This window comes from Equus asinus, chromosome 4 (genome assembly GCF_041296235.1).
Source record: "Equus asinus isolate D_3611 breed Donkey chromosome 4, EquAss-T2T_v2, whole genome shotgun sequence".
NCBI lineage: Eukaryota > Metazoa > Chordata > Mammalia > Perissodactyla > Equidae > Equus > Equus asinus.
The window spans coordinates 84,098,812-84,113,087 of NC_091793.1; the positions used below are offsets into that span (position 1 = coordinate 84,098,812).

General features: G+C 35.8%; 1 protein-coding gene across 5 annotated transcripts in view; it reads right to left on the reverse strand.

Moving 5' to 3' along the window:
* LRP1B (LDL receptor related protein 1B) overlaps positions 1-14,276 on the reverse strand; it is a 1,812,874-nt gene that overhangs the window by 537,429 nt on the left and 1,261,169 nt on the right. The window lies entirely within an intron of this gene.

Here is a 14,276-nt window from a genome sequence, read left to right on the forward strand (position 1 = left end):
CCAAAATAATCCTCATGCCAAAGAGAAATATCATGGAGTGGCCAATTTCAGTCCCCCACAATGCCATAGACATTTAAATCATTCAAGCTTTTAACTTTAGAACATTTGGAATTAAAGTGGTAAACTAGGAGTTCTTCAAAGTTAAGTTTGTTCTAAATAACTATAATTATTTTCCTCATGTGACTGATTTTATGGTGTATTATTTCTATAAACATTAACTATAACAGATTGAAATAGTCATATCTACTAGAAATTTCTTTCTTATTGGAATATGTAATCATTAACAGCAACATTGTTATAATAAATTGGAAATAAAGCAAAACACAGGGGGCAGAACTAATTTCATGATCATTAAGAATTTCATACACATGGAAGCTAAAACTTTTCCCTTAGAGAAGTTATTGTAGATTACTACTTTTAGCTAATATTTTATATAGAAGTTAACTACGTATTGTATTTTAGTAGATTACTTTAATGGCAACAGTAAAACCACATGAAATAGGCATTTTTTAAACATAGTAAAAGTTCCATGGAGGGGGAAAGTAAGTTAAATACCTATATACTATTTTAAGAAAAAAAGAAAAAATATTTAGGATCTCCTTTTAAAAGCAAAAGGTGTTAGAAAGTATGGTCAAATAGCCAATTTCCATTTCCTGTTCTCTCTTCCTTATATGTTCTTCACCCACAAACCTGAATGACTCATTCTCTAAGTGCCTTCAGATTTTTGCTCAGCTACCATTTCCCGGTGAAAATTGCCATGACTTCTCTACTTAAAATTATAATTTTTCTGGCTCTTTCTTCCCAACCCAACTCTGCAGTCGCTATTTTTTATGCCCTGGTTGAATGTTCTCCATTAGCACCTTTCACCAACTGACAAACTTTGTTTCACTTGTTTATTTGCTTATACACTGTTTTCCTCCACTGAGATTATCAGCCCCTTAATGACAGAGAATTGCTCACTGCTTTATGCTGTGCTGTGTTACTAGCACCTCAATAGTGCCTGGCTCATCATGGTCACTTGATAAATTATTGAATGAGTAAATGAATCAAAATTGGGACAGATAAGTCTCAATTATAATCTACAGTATATAAGCATAAGCATGAGAGAAGTAAATCTTGACTTCTTCAGTAAGTTACATAAAAAAGAAAGAAAACAAACATAAAAGAAGTATATCTGCCCTCCCTTCTCCACCCTCATGTTCACTGCAGCATTATTTACAGTAGCCAAGACGTTGAAACAATCTAAATTTCCATCAATGGATGAATGGAAGGAAAATGTGGTATACATTATATGCAATGGAATATTACCCAGCCATAAAAAACAATGAAATCTTGCCATTTGCAACCACGTGGATGGAACTTGAGGGCACGGTGCTAAGTGAAATGTCAGACAGAGAAAGGTAAACACCAGATGATCTCCCTTATATGTGGAATCTAATAAACAAAAACAAAGAAATCAAACAAAAAATACAATGAACCCACGGATATACAGACCAGATTGGTTGTTGCCTGAGGTGGGAGTGGGGGGTCAGTGAAATGGGTGAAAAGGATCAAAAGATACAAATTTCCAGTTATAAAAATGTCAGGGAGATGTAATGTACAGCATGGTGACTATAGTTAATAATAATGTATTGCATATTGGAAAGTAGCTAGGAGAGTTGATGTTAAAAGTTCTCATTACAAGAAAAAACAAATTTTTGTAACTATGTATGGTGACAAATGTTAACTGGACTCACTGAGGTGATCATTTTGCAATAAATACAAATCGCGAATCAATACGTTGTACACCTGAAAGTAATATAGCATTATTTCAATTATACCTCAGTTAAAAAAAAAAAAAAGCTCCAGCTGAACACTGGGCCTCACTGGTAAGTCACTGAGATAAAATCCTTCCCTAAACCACAGACACCCTCCAGAAGTCTCTTTTAGTCATTTACTCCTGGTATGAATTATTTTAACTGATAGCTTTTGTCTTAATGAGAAGCCAAGATGAGGGCAATGAAAGAATGTTTTGTTTGTTTTGTTTTTACTTGGGATGAGGGTTGAGGGGTGAGGCAGAATTAACATACACACTGAAAAGAAAGAAAGCAAACATAAAACAAGTATATCTTCCCTCCCTTCTCTGCCACCCTACCTTTCTCTCCAACACAATTTCACACCATCAGCTTTTATAAATACCAGATGTACGCTTTTATTTATTTATCTTTTTAAGGATTTCTATTTTAACCAAAATTTGTGATGACAAGCCAACAGTCACAATATCAGGCTTCATACTGATCTCTGAGGGACAGAAGGAATTCTTTTGGTATAGTGCAGGTGTCTCAACCTCGGCACTGTTGACATTTTCGGCAAAATAGTTCTTTGTTATGGGGGGCTATCCTGTGCCTCATAAGATATTTACCAGCGTCCTTGTTTTTTACCCACCAGAATGCAAGCAGTAACCCTCTCTACCCAGCAGCTGTGAAAATCTAAAATGTTTTCAGACATTGCCAAATGGTTCCTGGTGGACAAAATCACCTTGGGTAGAGAATCACTGGTATTATGAAGAGAACTTTAACTTTGAAGTTAGACAAAATTACGTTAGAGACCCATCTTTGACCTTGGACAACCCACATTGTTTTCAGTGTTAAGAATGCAGTCACGTATCTCCTTTGCATGGTTACTGTGTCTGTTAGCACTAACACATGTAAATTGCCCAGAAGAAAGTAGATGCTCTCTAAATAATAGTCATTGAGATAAACAGTGCAGCATAACAGATAAAAACACATGATATTAAAAATACATCTAAATTTGTTTTTTAATTAAATGCATATGTAGAAAAATTGGAGCGATCTGTACAGACTTTTTAAAGCCAGTTATTTTCAGGTAAAATACATTTTGGAGACTAGTTCAAATCAATATATACATTTACCTCATTTTTAATACCTGCGTAATATTTCATTGTACAGCTATTCCATGATTCACTTGGCTAGTCTTTTGTAATAGACATGTAGGTGTTTCCCCCAGACTTTTATAATTATAAGCACCACCAAAAAGTATATTCTTGCATACTTCTCAGTGCACATACGTCTGAGTGTAAGTACACCTACAGGACAAATTCCTAGGAGAAACACAGGCTTTAAAGTCTAAGAATCATGGATTAGAAAGCTTGCTACACTATTACCTATGTAACCTTGAGCAATTAATTTAGGCTAGCTGAGCCTCAGTAGGGACCTCCAGAATAAGCAGTGTTAATGGTACCTCTCTCAGGGGATTACTGTGAGAATTACATGAGTTAGATTTGTAAATTAAATACCGGAATGTTGTATTTATTCACAGTATCAATTATTATTATTAAAGAGTAAAATGCAATTAGGCCCAGCTGTGAGAGACTACCTTTAAGAGCCTAAAACATTCCAGACACCAAAGTTTTTGTTTTGATTAAAAAATCTTTCACTTATTCTGTGTGTTTATGAGCATTTTTTTTCCATTAAGCTGTTTAGTTCCTCTGAGAAGAAACACAATCCAATATAACCCTTCTTTTCTTGTATTTCATATACATATGTGTATATAACATGTGCCAGAAATGACTATCTTTTACACATTTATCTTGTTATTCATTTTCTTCCCTTTTCAATTCAAATCCTTATATTTTAAAGTATTTTCTTTTAATATTTATTTCAATACACCTTTAAATTCTACAATATATTTATGGTTGTGATCATTCTGCATAAACATTTGCCTGCTTTGATTGAAAATATATTTTGATTGCTGTGGCAGATGTTTTGTGTGTAGATGGTCGTTTTATTTATTCATATATTCTGCTGTTACTTATTGAAATGTACTCAGTGTAAAGCACCTTGCTGTGGGTCATGAATGATGCATACATGAATAAAATGTGGTCCCAAGTTATGGAGAACTGAGAGATGTTCACACATTAGGAAAGACAAAAAATACTCCACTACATTAGAAAAACAGAAAGGGATTCAGAGGAAGGAAAGATCTCACATCACACTGAGGCAAAGCTGATGTAAATGAAGGCTGGTCTTTAGGCTGGCTGATAAGCATAGAAAGCAATCAAGGAACAAGAAACAGCAAGACAAAGAGAAATAAGTAGGGCATCATCAGACACAGGGGAACAGTTGCCTGGATGGATTGCACTCAACTAAAGCAGAGGTAGAGGAGGAGTCAATGAAAAGTAGGGGACGTTGTGACAGGGAAGACGGTTCCTGGGAGGGGAAACAGCACTTGAGTCAAGATCTCTGAGCTGGAGTCTCAGAGGACTGGGTTTTCACAAATTTTACTGACCCTAGTTCCCTTTATCTATAAGGTGAGCTAATAATCGTGTGACAAACAACTTTCGGTGAATGAAAAGGAGGAAAAAGATGAGCATTTCACAGTAAGTTGCGAGTGCTTATTTAAGCCTCTGAGGGTGGCTAAGCAGGGAGTGCCGCAGCAGATCAGGTTTTGATAGCTTGGAGACTGGAGATACAGAGAGTGAAAATAAGTTAAAGGGCTTTGGATTTGCCCAAACAAAAAGTTATTAAGTACCTAACTAGACTGTGAAAGGAAAACAAACAAAACAAATAAAGGGGCAGAGCTATCAGCTATAAAAAGAAAGGTAGCAATCCAAGCGACAGAGGAAGGAAGGGGGGATTAAAAGAAAGGAAAAAAGAGGAAAGGAGGGTGGGAGGGAGGAATCTCATAGAAGCAAGGACTCCTTTGAAACTTTAAGTTTCAGCCTCTTTTCACATTGAGAAGGAGAGAAATAATTAGGAAGCTTTGATTAAAAAAAATAATCATAATAAAACCTACATTTGACAACCTGCAAAGTGGACTTGCATTGTACAAAACACAGGAAATGACTTCTTAAGGAGGACTATTGAAGTCAAGAACTTTCAGTGGATAAAGATAGATGATTTAGATAGAGATACATCTATAGATACAGACAGCTAGGCCTGGTGGTCTAGTGGTTAAGATTTGGCACTCTCGGGGCCAGCCCAGTGGTACAGTGGTTAAGTTTGCACGTTTCGCTTCTCGGCAGCCCAGGGTTCACCAGTTCAGATCCCAGGTGTGGACATGGCACCACTTGGTAAAAAGCCACACTGTGGTAGATGGGTGACCTTGCTGGACAGGTTTCAGCGGAGCTTCCAGACTACGACAGACTAGGAAGAAGGACTTGGCCACCCACTTAGGAAAAACTGGCCATGAAAACCCTATGAATAGCAGTGGAACATTGTCTGATACAGCACCAGAAGGTGACAGGATGGTGCAAAATGATCAGGCAGGGTTCCACTCTGCTGTACACAGGGTCACTAGGAGTCAGAATCAACTTAATAGCATCAACAACAAGCAGAGGTAGATAACCCTTGACATTCAAGAAGAACACGTGTTGTTACCTGTGGAATTGCTATCTACAAATATTATAGTAAATATAATTTCCAAAGATCATACGGAACCATAAAACAAAAAAAATGTAGAGGTACAATTGAATCTTAATGAGAGTAACTGTGTATGCAATGGAGTAGCAGAGAAGAAAGCATAAATAGGTGAGAGTATGGAGTGGAGGTTTAAATTCAAGCTCATACCATTGATAGTGGCCAGGACGCAAACTGCAGCCCTAACAAAACTTGGCAAATTACTACATGATACATTTTAACAGGCTAGATCCAGATTACTTGTGATTAAATAAGATACCGGCCATTAAATTCCCAAATGCCAAGGATTTTCTATACAGACATACAGATTTCTTCAAGTCTGCCTGAATAATTCCCATACCCTCATTTCTATTTTAAATCTAAGATGCATTTGCCCCAACTCTTCCTGACCCATCCTAAAAATACAAAATGCAGACGTCACCAATCTGCCATTGCCTGAATTCCATCTTGATTGTCTCCAAATACCAATAAGCCCATTTCTGCCAGTGCATTTGTTTTATTTGTATATTTTCTGTCAGCTCTATGAATTGATTTTTCTACCTTTCCCTTCAACATGAACACCATATGTGCAGTCTGCTCTCAAACTGCACATGCTGATAGCAAAAAAGGGGAAGGGAAATAATATTTGTTAAATGTAATCCATAAGTAACCCACAAACCCTAATTTTAGTCAATAGTTTTAACCTCCTCCTCCTGACAAAGGCACTTGGAATTGAATGGCAACTTGATTAACTTGAGTTTACCTCACTGTCTCCTGTAGGCGTTAATGATCAGGAAAATGCCAAAAGTTACGAGAAAAAGGATTTTATTCACCAACAATCAAAAAAGCTCTATACCTTAAAACAAGGTAATCAATAGTTAAATAGAACATAGCTGACTATACCTTATTTTATAGTACAAAGTATTTGAAAATCATGTAAGCAAATGTTTTAGAGTGTCATTATTTCACGAAAGTCAAATATATTTATAAAAGAAAATTTCCTTAAAAAGGACTGCTACACACTAAGACAAAATATCTAAGAAAAACAAACAGTAATATAATTTTAGAGCTACTAGGTATTGTATTTGAAAGCAGAAGCTACTATATTCGCTAAATCTGACAGCTGGTAAAGATAATTAACAAGATCATCTTTAAAAATGGGGAAGAATTTGATGTTGAAAGTTACAGGCTAGTCAGCATATATGTAGTAACTGGAAAGTATCTTAGTTAGTTTGGGCTGCTGTTCATATTCTTTTCTATATATCCTGGATATTCTATTCTGTTCTGTGAAATATCATTCACAGTTCTGCAGCCAAGACAGCTTAAGTGTTAGTGTTGGTAAAGACTAATTTTTTTGCGGTTAGTTTAGAGTTTCAGTCAGCAGAGAGATTAGACAATTGTTAAGCACTTTGTTGTAGAAACTCTAGTGGGAACATTGGAAACATTTAATCTCCAACAACAGTAACATTGTATTCATCCTTAAGCAAATAAATACGACCTTCTCTGATATTCAGATGGTTCTGAAAGCATTTTAATCTGATAGACTTGGCTTTCCCATGGCAAACTATCCACGTGCTGGAAATCTCCATAGCAGCTATTATGATGACTTCAAATTTGTGAAGTGAGCCTATGAAAAGTATGAACAAATGTCCCTAAGGGTTACATTTGTTAAAGCCTTTCAAGGGCTCTCTAAAGGGCAAACGATTAGTTATTTTGTTAACACTGATTTAAAAGAAATGTGTGCATAACCAAATCAACAGAAGCAGGCTTTTTACTCATTACATGACTGACTTTGTTTCTGATTGGAGACTGAAAATGCACGTAGAATATGCCTTTTTCTCCTCCTGAATTGATTCTAATAGTAGCCAAAATTCAATATTCTTCTAATATTTACATATTAATCCTATTCTGGCAAATTGCTACTTGAAACAGGTCAACAGTAGATTTAAGCTGTGATTGATAGAAAAATTCAGCTGTGAGAGCCTAAGTATTCATAGAAAATGTGTAATTTAAAAAAACTTTTTTTTCCTTTACTTGTGACTCAAAGTTTATTTCATTTTAAAGAGGAGTTAGCCCCTTCCAAGTAATTCTAAGATGAATGGTGGAGATAAATACTTAGATATCTACAAAAAGTACAAACCTATTCTAAGACAAGTAATTTAAGCAATTCTATGTCGTAAACATTGACCAAATTCTCAACTGAAAGTCAAAATTGAACAACTTTGCCTGACTTCTAAAACAGATTAATATGAACTCTGATTAGCATAACTTTACAAGTGAACTTGATTTTTATTCACAATTTTTATTGTTTCTCCTATATTTTTTCAAGTTAGGTAACAGCTTATTTAAAATTATTTCCTATATCTTGGATCAACCCATTAGTGATAAAATCATATAAAGTTGTTAAGACTTGGTAGCTCATATGGTCAAGGCTCATATTTTTGCAGAATAGAAAATTAAGGCCTAGATTTCAGCAATTATCCCATACCCACAGCTGGTTAGTGAATAGTAGGAATCTAAATTACACTTCTTTAATTGATAAAGACAGTAATTTTAATGATCTCTAAGGTTACATTCCATTCTAAAAGTCTATGATTTAACCACACAATCAAGACTACTACCCATCTTGTATTGTTTATGTATAGAAGTAGAGGAAGATGGGCATGGATGTTAGCTCAGCTCAGGGCCAGTCTTCCTCAGCAAAAAGAGGAGGATTGGCAGTAGTTAGCTCAGGGCTAATGCTCTTCTTCAAAAAAAAGATTTGGCACTCTCACTGCCGCGGCCTGGGCTGTTTCCCCATCAGGGAACCATACCACCTGTCTGTTAACTGTCATACTGTGACAGCTACATGTTGCTGTGATGCTGAAAGCTATGTGGCCAGTATTTCAGACTTGCCATCTTATTGTAAGAAGACAGTGTATAGGATTCCTAAACTTAGATTTTGGTATGACTCTGTGAGGTTTCAGTCTAAAGATCTTAACAACACTAAATGCATCAGACTCACAGCCTGTCACCTGCCATCATTTGTAACATTCCACAGATGCCATGACAACTTGCCATAATAATTTATCTTTGGAAGTAAAGATAATTGACAAGGGAAGAATTTGATGTTGAAAGTTACACACTAGTCAGCATATATGTAGTAACTGGAAAGTATCTTAGTTAGTTTGGGCTGCTGTTCATATTCTTTTCTATATATCCTGGATATTCTATTCTGTTCTGTGAAATATCATTCACCGTTCTGGAGGCTCGAAATCCAGGATCAAGATGCCTGCACTTTCTTGCTGTATCCTCACATGGCAGAGAGAGAGGCTAGCTCTCTGGTCTCTTCTTAGAAGGATACTAATCCCATCACAGGGGCTCCACCGTCAAGACTCTTACCTCCCAAAGACCCCACTCCTAAGACCATCACATTAAGCCTTCAACATATGAATTTGGGGGAACACAAACACTCGGTCCATAGCAAAAGCTGTTGAGTCCTCATCAAACAGCCTTGGTATACAATGTGTAAATCACTTCTGACCAAGTGAACTTCATTCCTTGGTCAGAACTTCATCCCTTGGTCTCCTTCACTGGAGAAAATGTAAACCACAGACAATACCATATATGAACCATGGTAAACTTGAAAGACGTCTACCTGGTAAATTACCACAATCACCTGAGAGGACTTATTTAGATATAATTAAATTATTTTTTTATATATATTTTTTAAAACAAAGCATTTAAAAACATAACAAAAACTGAAAAATAAATGAACAGCTAAAGCAGTTTTTGTTGGTTCACAGGGCATTCCTTCACTCTTCCCTCACTATCTCTTCAGATTTTTACTCAGAAGTCACTATGTTGGTAAAACTTTCCTTGGCCACTCAATCTAAAACCTAAAATTTCATCTCCACCCCATATACTTCCTTTCTCTTTTCTCTATTGTGCCTTTTGCTTTTTTTTCTTTTTTCGGTCCTTAACAGTTACTATCATTCTGTATGTTTTTAGTTATTTATTCCCCTATTGTCTTCCTTGCTTCTCTCCGAGTTTGATGAAATCAGGATTCTCACCACCATGTATAGCAGTGCCTGGCATATAGTAGGCACTAATAAATATCTGTTGAAAGAACGAACGGACTTGGGTGTTGATTGCTGTTAGGGTGCAGGCTCTATATCTAGAAGTTACGTTTCCTTGTCAACAGCTGAGCTCAGTGAAGAGGTAGATCTCACATTGATATGTTCTCCATCTGATGTATATACCTCAGGCAGAATACAAGGTCTGGTCAAGCAAGACCACAAAACTTTGGTGAGAAGTCACAATCCTGTCCTGTAGGAGAGGGCCGCCTTCTCCTCTGTAAATTATGCCAGCTGGGCGTTAGGTCCCTTAACTCCATCCTCTTTTCTCAACAATTAAAAGTCACCAGTATAAATGATAATCACACCAGAGGTGGCAACTAACTGGTGCCCTCTGGGCTAAATAAAGCACACAGAGGGTTGTTGTGGTTGTCTGTTTTTTGTTAGTTTCCGTGGCTTGTATTGTGTGAGCCTTCACAGTTAGCCTATATGGTATATTAGCCTACATGGTATTTCTCTTTTTATTGTGATTTCTTGGTAACATTTAAAAATTGTGAGATTTAAAATAAAAATCTGGATTTCTTGCTTCTCTTGAAAAATAAAAACTGGTTAATGTTCTTTATGATAAAAATAAGTGGAGCTGAAAGGTGTCGTATATCAAGTGGGGAATTAGCTCTCTTCAGTTTTATCATTATACTTCCTGCCACTCCCAAGTGACTCTAGATACAGAAGCCTAGACTCATTTGTTACTTAACATCATTTTAGAGCTACTGGGTGTTATTACACCTGACACACTTTACATTTCATAATTGGCCTGACTCTGTTAAATAAGTATTTGAATTTGTAAATCTGTTCGTAAATGAATGAGTGCTCTGTGGATGGAGTGACCTAAGAATTAGTTATCTATTGCTATCTAACAAACTACTCCAAAAACTTTTGCATCTTAAAACAATAAATATTTATGGTCTCTAATAGTTTCTGTGAGTCAGGAATCTTGGAGCAGTTATGTGGATGGTTTTGGTTTGGAATCTCTCTTGAGCTTGCTGAAAAGTGTTAGCTTGGGCCGCAGTCATCTGAAATCTTGACTGGGGCTGGAGGTTCTGCTTTTGAGATGACTCACTCACATGGTTCTTGGCTGGAGGTCTCAGTTCCTTGCTGTGTGGACTTCTCCTTTTGGCTGCTTGGGTGACCTCATAACGTGTCAGCTGGCTTGGCCCAGAGTTAGTGATCCAAGAGAGAGGACAAGGAGGAAGGCTTATGCCTTTAATGACTTCATCTACAAAGTCATACACCATCATATCTGCCTTATTCTATTCATTAGAAATGAGTTACTAAGTCCAGCCCACACTTAAGGGGAGGTAAATTAAGCTCTACCCCTTGAAAGAAGTATCAAAGTGCTTGTGAAACTTGGATGTAGCAATCTTGGTCTTAGAGTCTTGGACTTGGTTGAATCATCACATAGTGCTTTATTTTAATCTTCTGCTTTATCTAATTTTAATATTTCAAAGATCTTTTCAATTCACTTGGTATATACTATTCCAAGTAAAACTGGGAACCCCAAGTGGTTACAATTTATAATCTGTGAGGTTTAACAATTTGTGAAAAGTGTCCAAAGAAATTTTTAACTCAGTTTTAGGAAAAGCACTCCAATTTTAATGAAACACAAACTTTTAGTAAGTTATCATCCATCACCTAAGTAGTTTCTCCAAGGAGCTAGCATATATTGGTAAATAACTGGTTACTTCATAGCACAATTATTTGTTTTCTGAATGTACAATTTCAGAATCATTGTAGGCAAATTTTTTCTTAAACATTTGTAACTGTAATTATCACTAATCCCCTGGATAGTAGTAAGGTTCTTCTGTTTTACTTTTTTATTGCCTTTTTTTATGTAACTATAATATTCAGCCTCAGCAGGAAATGGGTCATCATCCTTTATTTCATCCCCAAAGTAAAAAAGTAGAAAGGTTCTGAAAGAAGAAGGGGGAATCTGAGGAGAAAGGCAAGTTCAGAGCTAAGCTGGGAAACTTTATAAAATAGAGGTTGCTCCTCTGTTTCTTTATGGTGATTGCCTTTAAATTTTAAACCCTCAAACTGCTAGATATATTTTGATATATTCAGTTAATGTATTGACAATAGAGTCATTAATACATTTTATTATATTTATTTCTATCTTTCAAGATTAATGAAATTATAGTGGCGGAGAGGTGTACGTGTACATAACCATTCACTTGTCAAAAGAGTCTTAATTTTATGTAAGGCTCAGTTCACATACAGCACTGACGCCCTATCAGATTCACAGCGCTGACACAATATAGGCATTGTGATTGCACCCAAACTTTCTCTCTTCTATTCTTTCTTGGAATAAAACTAAATGACTTTCTTTTTTTTGCTCAAATGGACTATTGCTTCATTTTTTACGACTGTGTTCATAGCATTGAATTCTGTAAGTGTAGTATTCATTTCCTACTCAGCAGGGTCAGGAGAAATCATGTTAGTAGCAGAAATAAAGCCTTACATTTTTCTATGAGGCAATGATTTTTATAGTGTATATATATATATATACACACACACATATATACATTCACAAAAAAGTCAATGATGTTCCTTGAAATGTTATGACAGATTTTTAACATTTCCTCTAATTTATTGGATTCCTTGGTTATATTATTTGCTAGTTTGGGTTGATTTCATAAAGTATATTGGAATTCAATTTTTGAAAATATAATGTGGGTGGTGATTTGGGGATTGTTGCAGCTTGCCTAACCACTTTCAGAATTTAAACTCTGCTTATTTTTATTCAAGTGATTTAAAATATGTACAAATGCACATAAAACAACATTTTTTTGTTAATTTGGCAAGGGTGAGTAATACAAAATATACAAAATAATCTTTTTTTTCCCTTATTGCTTTATAAGACAATTGTGAATAAGTTCCTGCTCCAAAACAACCTACTTGTCAGGTACAATAAATAGATAGGTAGATAGACAGACAGACAGACAGACAGATAGATAGATGTCTTATGAACACACACACTGAGAAGAATGGCAACATAAGGCTCTACAAATACACAGGAATTGCCCAAAGGCTAGAAAGAAAATTGGAAAAATTTGAAAACAAGATTATTATTTTTTTAAGTTTAGATCCCTCATCTGGAGAAAACCCATTTTTAAAAAACACTGATTATAAGAAACAAGAGAAAAACAATAGAAAAAAGTTGGTGAAAGTGATAGCAAGAAGATAGCAATTTAGGAACAAAACTATAGCAAAAGAAAGCCACTATTGTCAAAAATCTAAAAATGCCCAACTAGGTAAAATTAGAGAGTGTTTTAAGAATCAAATTAAGTGACACCAGGCTCCATCTTTGATGTCTGCATAAAATTCTACTTTTTCAAAAGTGCATTCACCTACATCTCCAAGTGAGTCTTGCAATTTTGTGATGTAGACCAATATATTTAAATCTGTATTTCTCAGCCATGAAAACTGCAATAGAGAGCATCTTAGTACTTAATGATAGGTTGAAACAATCTCCTTTTCTCTCCCTCCCTCACAGAAATGTATGTTTTTTGAGACTAGTGTTCATGTCTATATTCATACTTCAGAGCCAAGCACAATGTCTGTACATCAAAGGTGCTACATATGTGTTGAACTGAACTGAATTAAACAATTTTAGCCTTATTTTCTGACTCATCCTGTTTTAAATAACTTGCAATACCTAAACCTTATTCACTTTCATTCAAATATTTTTAATCTAATTGGAATCAAAGGTGATAAAAACATTTTTTTCTAGGAAATGAAGTTTTAAATCTTTCTCAACTAATGATTATTTACTTATAAACTTCATATACTCATGAACAGTCATTAACAAAAACAAAAAACTCTGATTAAATCTGGGAAATAGTAGAAGAGTCTAAAGATTGCAGAATATTAAATTAAAAGACCTAATTTATTACTTACATAAATAAACTTTAAAAAATATATCCTGACTTTTTCTAAACAGTATATGTTCTTTTAAAAGTTATCCTGAAAGCTGCATGATATTCAGAATTGCAAATATGAAATCAGTTTCCGGATTCCCTGGAGCCAAATGTACCTGCTGAGATTCTTTGTGGAATGTCTAATCCTTACATTGCTGACTGGCTATTAACTTCAGCTGAGAGCCAGCCATCCACTAAGCAAAGATGCAGTCACCCTCACTAAAAAGCACTTTTTTTTTTTTGAGGAAGATTAGCCCTGAGCTAACTGCTGCCAATCCTCCTCTTTTTGCTGAGGAAGGCTGGCCCTGAGCTAACATCCGTGCCCATCTTCCTGTGCTTTATATGTGGGATGCCTACCACAGCATGGCTTGCCAAGCCGCGCCATGTCTGCACCCGGGATCCAAACCAGCCAACCCCGGGCTGTAGAGGCAGAAGGTGCGTGCTTAACTGCTGCGCCACCAGGCCGGCCCCAAAGCACTTCTTTATAGTATCCACTCTTAACATATTTTTAAAACCCAAACTATCTTCTTAAATTAAAATTCACATTTCGAAAATCAGTTTCTAATAAAAATACAGTAGAGGTTGGTTATTTGTTCTATGGAAAGCCATACCTCCCTGTTAGTTTCCCAATCACCTTACTCGCCTGGCACCTGTTTTTTCCTGAAGACTGAACAAAAGGAATGGAAATAAGGCTTAAATCAGTAAAATCTCTACTCTTTCCTAAGTCTGGGAAAGAATTACTTGAGGGAGAATAATTTCGATCACTGGTCAATGGACCCTGTGGCCTTGTGTCTTGAATTATCTGTGTGAATCAAGCTATCCTTTATAAGCAGAGATATGCCAGATTT